Consider the following 9,004-nt stretch of genomic DNA (forward strand, 5'->3'; position numbering starts at 1 on the left):
CCAGTCTCCATATTGCCAGGCTATATGATAAGTCGGTAAGTAGCAGTCAGGGCACTCCCCATTTAAAACCTTTCCTTGCCTCCTATTTGCCCTCAGGTTTAAGTCTAAACTCCTTCACTATTTGACAGGGCCCTTCTTGTCTAGCCTTTGCCTACCTCTCCAGCTTTGTTTTTCAGCACTCTAGCCCTAGGCTCCAGCCCAATGAAATGTCTTTTTTGAGTTCCTCAAATGCACCAACCCACCTCACCACCAGACCTCTTCTAACCCCATCCCCACCTTGGCCAATTCTTACTCCTTCCTTAACTTTCAGTTTATTAAGCCTTTTAAGTCAGGAAGCCTTTCCTGACCCTGCAAGATTGAGTCACAAAGTACCCAGTAGTTAGTCATTCTGCAGATAGTTTTAAGTGCCTCCCTTGCCAACAATTACTAGGTACTGGGATTACAATGGTGAACAAGTTAAGATTCCTCACCAAATAGAACTTAAACCTTTGATGGATGGAGTTAAGGATAATTAGGGAAACTGTTTGAGTTAGGTTGGTCTGGGGTGGCCTCTCTGAGGTCTTAAAACAAAAAATTCAGCCAAGTAAATTTGAAGATCTAATTAGCTTTATTAAATGATTCTGGTAGCATCTTACCTAGCAAGTAGAGGGGAGCTCCGAAGAGTTGTACAAAATAGGTTTTTATAGGAAAGAGGGTGGGGTGAGAAGGTTATTAGCAAAAGAAAGGATTGTTCCAAGCAAGGTCACTCTCCCTCTGGGGAAAGAGCAGGGAGTCTTACCATGCTGATTACCTTTGATGGGATGGAGAGAGCTCTTGTTGGCGTTGATCTGGGAAATCCCTTGTATTTCTATATTTCTGAGGGACGTTGAAAACTGCAGTTAGGTTAGGTAGTAAGCCCCGTTTGGGGGACTCTGCCTAAATGACTCGGTTTTGGGCCCTCTGCCTAACTGACTCCGTTTTGGGCCTGTGGTTTGCTTTTTAACAAAGGAGTTGACACTTAGAGTAAGGCCTAAAAGATGAGAATGATCCAGCCATGCAATAGAGAAAAGGAAGAACATTCCAGAATGAATAGGTTGTGCAAAGGCCCTAAGGCAGGAAAGAGCTTGGCATCTGAGTGCTCAAGAACTTAAGGAAAGACCAGTGCTGCTTGGAACATATTCAGAAAGGACAGGTGGTGAGATGAGCCTTGAGAGATGGGCAGGGACCAGATCACACAGTTAAGAGGCTAATGCAGCAGCAGAAGCAACAGGTGATGGTGGTTTGGATTAAGGTGGTGGCAGATTTATGGGGGCAAGTGGATGGTGGTTTTTAGATATGGAAATAGATCCAAGAACATACAGATGGGTATAATGTGGGATTTGAGGGAAAAAGGAATGGAAGATGATTTCTAGGTATCTGACCTGACTTAACTGGTTGGAGAGTATTTGCTGAAATGGAGAAAACTGTAAGAAAAGAATGTGGTGTCTGTCCAATCGGATGGGGGCCTCCAGATGTGGGGCAATGACCAGGTGGAAACCAGTGGCACTGGCAGTGAAAGGATTCACCCAAGGCAGCACAAAGGAGATAGAAGTTTATTGAATACATCACAAGGGAGTGGCAGGCAGGACAGCAAAGGAGAGACCGTCTGCCACAACAGAGTGAGTGGGGCTGTATTTCAAGGGGGAAAGTGAGGAGGTATGGCGACGTATGGAATTTTTTCTTTTTGGTACTTCGGGACTTTATGGTAACTGTTCCTGGTTGTAAGTACCCATTGGTCTGTTAGGGCCTATGGATATTTTGAGGTAGGTCGCCTGATGGGCTTGTCTGTATTCAGCCAGGTGGTCACTGTGGGCCCTTTTGCCTTGCTCTACATTACACTGCTCAAGCCTATTGCCTAAAAGCGGTCTCTCCAAAGAAGTTTAAGAGGAAACTAAGAAGTTTTTTACTTATTAAAACTTGAGATCTCTATGAGACATCAAAATAGTTGGCTCTCCATAACTGTCCCCTCCATGTGAAAGTCTGGAGCTTGCAGATATTGTATGTACCTTTGTGTCACTTCCTTAGTAGTTACACATTGTCTTAGCCAACAGTTTATAAATTTCTTGAACACAGCAGCCTGTGTTTTTTATCTGTAACTCTGTCCTCCTCCCCATCCCTAAAATAGTACTTCATCTACCACAAATTCAATGGACAAACTATTGTACTCACTAAGAGTTTTTTGGGTGGTTCTTGGGTTTTTTGTTATTGTTAGGGGGGTTTTTTGTTTTGTTTTGTTTTGTTTTGTTTTGTTTTTTTAAATAGGCTCCACACCCAACGTGAGGCTTGAACTCATGACCCTGAGATTAACAGTCACATGCTCTACAGACTGAGCCAGCCCCCAGCCCCTTCTTGGGTAGTGTTTTTAAAAGTATTTTTCACCAATATTTCTCCAAATAAAAGAGGTTTTGTTTTTTATTTGTTTAATTTTCTGTCTCCTGCCTTCTCATCCCTTTCTAGAATTTTCATGTTAATGTTAGTAAATCATTTCTCAAGGACTTGTTACGACTACTTTTAGAAAAATTAGACAAAGTATGCACCTTGAGGGTGACCATTAGGTAGTTTTAAGTGAACAACTCAAAGTAGCTGAGGCCTCTTGGCCTGTATAACATGAAACAGGTAATCTGAGAGCAACAAGGTGACAGATCTTCTTGTACAGCAAGAACAGCTTTGGGAGTATAGAGAACGCCCCAGATGGGCCACTCTGGCATGAAGATTATTTTGAATTAAAAAGCAATCAGGGCACCTGGGTGGCTCAGTTGGTTAAGCGACTGCCTTCGGCTCAGGTCATGATCCTGGAGTCCCTGGATCGAGTCCCGACTAATCTGGTAGCTAGGCCAGTGATTTTCAAGTGTGGGTGCCGAGCAGGGAGCCTGCTTCTCCCTCTGACCCTCCCCCCTCTCATGTGCTCTCTCTCATTCTCTCTCTCACAAATAAATAAATAAAATCTTTAAAAAAAAAAAAAAAAGCAATCAAAACCCAGCAGATTCGGGAAAAGCTCTTTACTTCCCCCTATAACTGCCTAAAAAGAATTTAGATAGAGGACCTCATCCAAGAAGAGAACTATAACCACAGAGATCTACATTATGATATATAGTAAAGTATGGTAGAAAGGAGAAACCCAGCAAGGCCTGTTTGGTCAAAGTCCTCTCTAATTCCCATTGTTTCTGAGTGGCCCAGCAAACATTTGTTTGCCAAATGTTTACCCTTTTTTATTTTTTCTGAGGATTGCATGCCTTCCCTTGGAAGTCCTGGACCCCTACCCACTTCTACTTAGTTCGAGATGTCGTATGTACCTTATTTTGCCTGACTTTGGAATTTTCAGGTCTGTCTGGATTCCCTGTATGTATGCATGCGACTAAATTTGATTTTCTTGTTAATCTGTCTCATGTCATTTTGATTCTTAGTGCAGCTAAAAGGACCTTGAAGAGGACAGGAATTCATGTCCTCAACAACATTAAACAATTAAATTTTTCTGCATGATCTAACATTTAATAAAAATTATTCTAGATTTTCTAGTCTAGCCCAAAGAAGAAAAAAATTACGTCAGTGTGTGTGCATTTAGGGGCATGATTTTTGTTTTTGTTTTTTAAGATTTTATTTATTTATTTGAGAGAGAGCACAAGAGCGAGAGCGAAGGAGAGAATGAGTGGGGGGAGGGGTAGAGGGAGAAGCAAACTCCCTGGGGAGCCCGACGTGGGACTCGATCCCAGGACCCTGGGATCATGACCTGAGCAGAAAGCAGATGCTTAACCAAACTGAGCCACCCAGGCGCCCATAGTTTTTCATATTAAGGTGCCTTCCAGGAAATTGGTAGTGAAGGAGTTTAGATAAAAGTTCTCCAGATAATAGAGCAAAGATTTGGGGCTCCTGGCTGGCTCAGTTGGTTAAGCATCTGCCTTCAGCTCAGGTCATGATCCCAGGGTCCTGAGATCGAGACCCGCATCGGGCTCCCTGCTCCCCAGGAAGCCTGCTTCTCCCTCTGCCTGCTGCTCCCCCTGCTTGTGCTCTCTCTCTCTCTGTGTCAAATAAATAAAATCTTTAAAAAAAAAAAAAAGTAGAGCACAGATTTATAAAGTCATCTGAAAGAGACTGTAATGCTCTCAGCCTTTATGATTTAACTATAACCACAGTCACAAGTGTTGTTTACCATCAGACAGCCTCAGTAGCTAGGCCAGTGATTTTCAAGTGTGGGTGCCGTAAGCATTATCTGGGAACTTGTGAGACATGCAAATTCTCTGGCCCTCATCCCAGACTTACTGAATCAAACTCAAGTTGGGGCCCAGAAATCCGTTTTATCAGGCCCTCCTGGTGATTTTGATGTACATTGAAGTTTGAGAACCACTTGGCCAGTATGAAAATGGATGGTAATTAATGAGTTATGTATCTGGGCCCATTGACAAAACCATCTCTAGTGAGAAAAGAACACATCAGCTATATTAGCCTGATTCCATTAAAATACTCGATTCACCTAATGCCCCTTTTTCAAGCAACTTTCTCTTTATAATTTCGTTTAACATAGTTATACCCAAAAGAAAATGTGGGTTTAAGATGTGTCCCTTCCCTGTGACTGTAATTTTTCATGGTAAATTAGTAAAGCATCTTTGGATATGGTTTAGATCCCCATATAGCTTGAGTAGAAAGAAAGTAAGTATTCCATGTTAAATACTGGACCCCACGTATTTTAATAAATCTAAGTCGGTCTTCTTCATTCTTGGACATTCCTGGGAAATCTTCTGGGACTTCAAAACAAAAGCCAACTGAGGCCCTAGTTAGTTCCCATCAACCTATCCTAACATATATTTTTCTCCCCCTCTATCTCAACCTCCTTGTTTTTACTTTTATGTGTGAGGGACTGAGAGGATCCAAGGTTTTCTTTGTATGTTATTTCTAAGTTCTCTACCTAGTATTTTTATATTTATTGATTTTTTAAAGTATAAATGTAATACATTTTCAAAATACTTTAAACATACAAAGAAAATAAAAATCACCTTTAATCTGACAACTCTGAGAAAATAGTTTTCAAAAAAAGATTATGTATTTGTCTAACTATTCTCCCTCCTCCCAGCGTAAGACTAGATTAGTCCCTTTATTATATTTTCTCATGGCGTTATGTACATTTCTTTTATAGAATTTGGCACATCAGTTAAAATTTTTATGTGATTATTGTCCATTTTGCCCATCACTTATCCCCAATACCTGGTATTTAGCAGCTGCACAGCAGATAACTGATAAATTGAATTGGAATATGATTTTCTGGCTGTGATGGAGCTGAAAGAAATTAATGCTTTATCACCATCCTACCCAATAAAATCAAGAAGAAAAATAAATTGCAAGAGATACTACATATGAAATCGTTCCCAAGTCCATTATAAGGTTTTCATAACTTTGGTATTTACTTGTTCCTGATGCTTCATTCAGTTCTCCATCAAACATGAATTCACCACACTACAGGTCAAGCAGTAGAGAAAGAGATAAACTAGATGACAAGTGTCATAAAGGAAATACTATGAAAACAGCAAAAAGAGTAACAGTGACTGCCTGAAAGGATCTTACTGGATTTTTGTCCTCCAGACAATTAATGAGAAGACTTTTTGCCATTTTCTGGAGCTTACCAGGTGAAACACAAATAGTAAAAATAGTTAACTGACCTTTTTCATTTTAGTTCTCAAATTTGCCATTAAGTTGTAAATACTGTAGTATTTTTAGACATACTTATTTGATCCACTAGAGGGCAATAGACCCTTAAATAAAGACAATTTAACCACCTTTACTTAAAAATACCGCAATTAGTGCTTGCACAATTTAGAAAATAATCCCAAATATTTCTGCTTGTGTTTTTCATTTTTTGGTGAGCTGTCTGTCCAATTAGACAGTGAGCATCTTGTTTTTCATTGTTTCCTCTACAACATTTAGCACAGTATCCTAGTTATCTTTAAGGTTTAATCCATTTCCTAAAGTTTGAATTTGATAACAGTTGTGTGAAGAATATGATTTGACATAAGTGCCCATATAGTTGTGGTACAAAATAAAATTTTATTTTAGAGCCCTAAAGAAGATAGTTTCTGCGCATTATATGACCGCAATTAAGGGGGGAAAATGGAAATGAGGATATAATGCAAATGATTAAAATAAGTTTCAAATAAGGTACTATATATGAAACTACTCTGTACCCGCTGATGTATATACAAATATAAGATTATTTTGTGATTTGGTAAAATTGTGTTTTATATTTATGGTATATGATAAAATCGGCTTAGGAAGACGCAAACTGAAAATCAGGAAAGAAGTTAACAGCTGAAGTTCAGATGGACAGTTTTTGAGCTTGGCCCTGGGGATATAATGCGATGGTCCTTCTAAGATCTTACTCTGGTTCCAGGAGAAAGCATTAAACAGATAAGTTGAATATGATGTGATAAGTAGCAAATTAAAAAGTAGGGTCCTGGGGCACTTGGGTGGTCAGTCGTTAAGCCTCTGCTTTCGGCTCAGGTCATAATCCCAGGGTCCTAGGATCGAGCTCCGCATTGGGCTCCCTGCTCAATGGGAAGCCTGCTTCTCCCTCTCTCACTCCCTCTGCTTGTGTTCCCTCTCGCTGTGTCTCTGTCTTGATGTCAAATAAATAATAAAATCTTTAAAAAAAAAATAAATAAAAAGTAGGGTCCTTTACCTGGGAAAGCATCCTGGAGAAGGCCTCTAAGAAGACTTCTTAAAGAAGAATAAGCATTAACCAGGAAAGTGAAAAAATTTTAGAGGAAGAAGAAGCAAAGGCAGAGAAATGTAAAACATATTGTAGTAGGGGAGTGTTGGGGGGTAGGGAAGAGAACAAGGGATGCAACTCAGATTATTTTTGTGTGTTCTCTTTAGCATAAATTACTAACACATAAAGAACAAGAGAGAGAACCAAGAAAAAAGGCATTAAGGAGAATAAAACCAAATAGAAATGACTAGACAAAGAAAACAAATGGTCAGACCTCTTTGTTAATAGTGGAAGACTTTTTAAAGGGACCTTTAAATTAAAAAGGAAGGACGGGCGCCTGGGTGGCTCAGTTGGTTAAGCGACTGCCTTCGGCTCAGGTCATGATCCTGGAGTCCCGGGATCGAGTCCCGCATCGGGCTCCCTGCTCGGCAGGGGGTCTGCTTCTCCCTCTGCCCCTCCCCCCTCTCATGTGCTCTCTCTCTCTCATTCTCTCTGTCTCAAATAAATAAATAAAATCTTTAAAAAAAAAAAAAAAAAAAATTAAAAAGGAAGGAAATCCTATTATGTTGCATATACCTACTCATAAAAATTTTTCTTAAATTGCAAAATTCTGCTTATAGTTTTTTATTCAGTCAATATTGATTAAGAACATACTCTGTGCTAAGCACTGGGGTATATAGTAGAACACAAGATAGACCACATCCCTTTCTTCAAGGAACTTTCTTTTTTTTTTTTTTTAGATTTTATTTATTTATTTGACAGAGAGGGACACAGCAAGAGAGGGAACACAAGCAGGGGGGAGTGGGAGAGGGAGAAGCAGGCTGCCCGCTGAGCAGGGAGCCTAATGCGGGGCTTGATCCCAGGACCCTGGGATCATGACCTGAGCTGAAGGCAGATGCTTAACGACTGAGCCACCTAGGTGCCCCGGAACTTTCAGACTAGTAGGGGTAGAACAAGCAAAAATAAGATGATATATGCATTTTCATGGTTGGATATATCACAAGCAGGATTAGTACTATGAAGGAATAAAATGGGTGATGTCATAAAACTAAGAGGAAGGTGTGTCTACTTGAGATTAAGTGGGGCTCTCTGAGGGGTTGTATTAGAGTTATAGATTGAAGGATGAGAATGAGCCAACTATTTGAAGAACACTCTAGGTAGAGAAAGGCACAAAAGCCTGAGAAGAGAAATTGGTGTGTTTGAGGAGCAGAAAGAAGGGTAGCATGGATTGAAGTGCAGAGATTAAGCAGGAGAGTGTTATAGGGTGAGGTAAGGAGGTGGGGCTAGATGACCAAGAGCCTCATCGCCCTTGTAAGGAACTGAGGCTTCATTCTAAATAGCAGAATTTTAAGCCGGTAAGAAACGACATTTTTCATTAGGGAGCTTTGCTCTACTTTATCTCCCAAAGCTCATAGGTAGGTGTACCGCCATGTTATACCCTTCCCCAAACTGGATTTTAGAGGAGATGGTAGAGGGAGGGAAGATGCCTTTGCTGACCTACATTTCCATCATTTGTTGTGTTGGAAAGAAACTTGAGGTTAGGAGCACTAATGCAGTATTTTGTGGCCTTCCTGTCTTCCCCTTGTATTCCATTCACCTCCTCTACTTTGTCCTTAGAGATTGCCATGTGACCTAGATGACAACCGAATCTTGGAATACATATCTTTTTTTTTTTTTTTTTAATTTATTTATTTGACAGAGCGAGAGAGGGAACACAAGGAGGGGGATAGGGAGAAGCAGGCTTCCCGTGGAGCAGGGAGCCCAAGGCAGGGCTCGATCCCAGGACCCTGGGACTATGACCTAAGCCAAAGGCAGATGCTTAACGACTGAGCCACCTAGGCGCCCCTGGAATACATATCTTCTTATGGTAGAACCTTACTAGTCATGTATCCTAAGGGTCCCAAAACAAAGATGACAACAAAGAATTAGAATTAGACTTTTGATTTTTTTCTATGTTCCCTTTAATAACATAGGTCAGTGGTTTATATATGTTCTTTTATGTTTCATCTTTGCAAATTTTCATCTTATTGCTTTAGGTGGCAAGATTTTATTTTCACAGAAATGTTTTGATTGATAGAATTGGTATCACTTTAGATTTCCCTTCCATAGTCAGCACATTTCTACATTTATGGTCATCCTTAGGAAGAGCTATATGTAAAAGATTCTTTTATGATTTTTAAACTAACTTCCGTTTTGTCTGATTTTGCTGATGGCAGTCACAGAAACAGTTCCACCCATTTTCAGAAATTGAAACCTTTGCCATGTGTTTACAAATGAAAAATTTATTGATAT

This window comes from Phoca vitulina, unplaced genomic scaffold, assembly GCF_004348235.1.
Source record: "Phoca vitulina isolate PV1807 unplaced genomic scaffold, GSC_HSeal_1.0 scaffold74, whole genome shotgun sequence".
Lineage (NCBI taxonomy): Eukaryota > Metazoa > Chordata > Mammalia > Carnivora > Phocidae > Phoca > Phoca vitulina.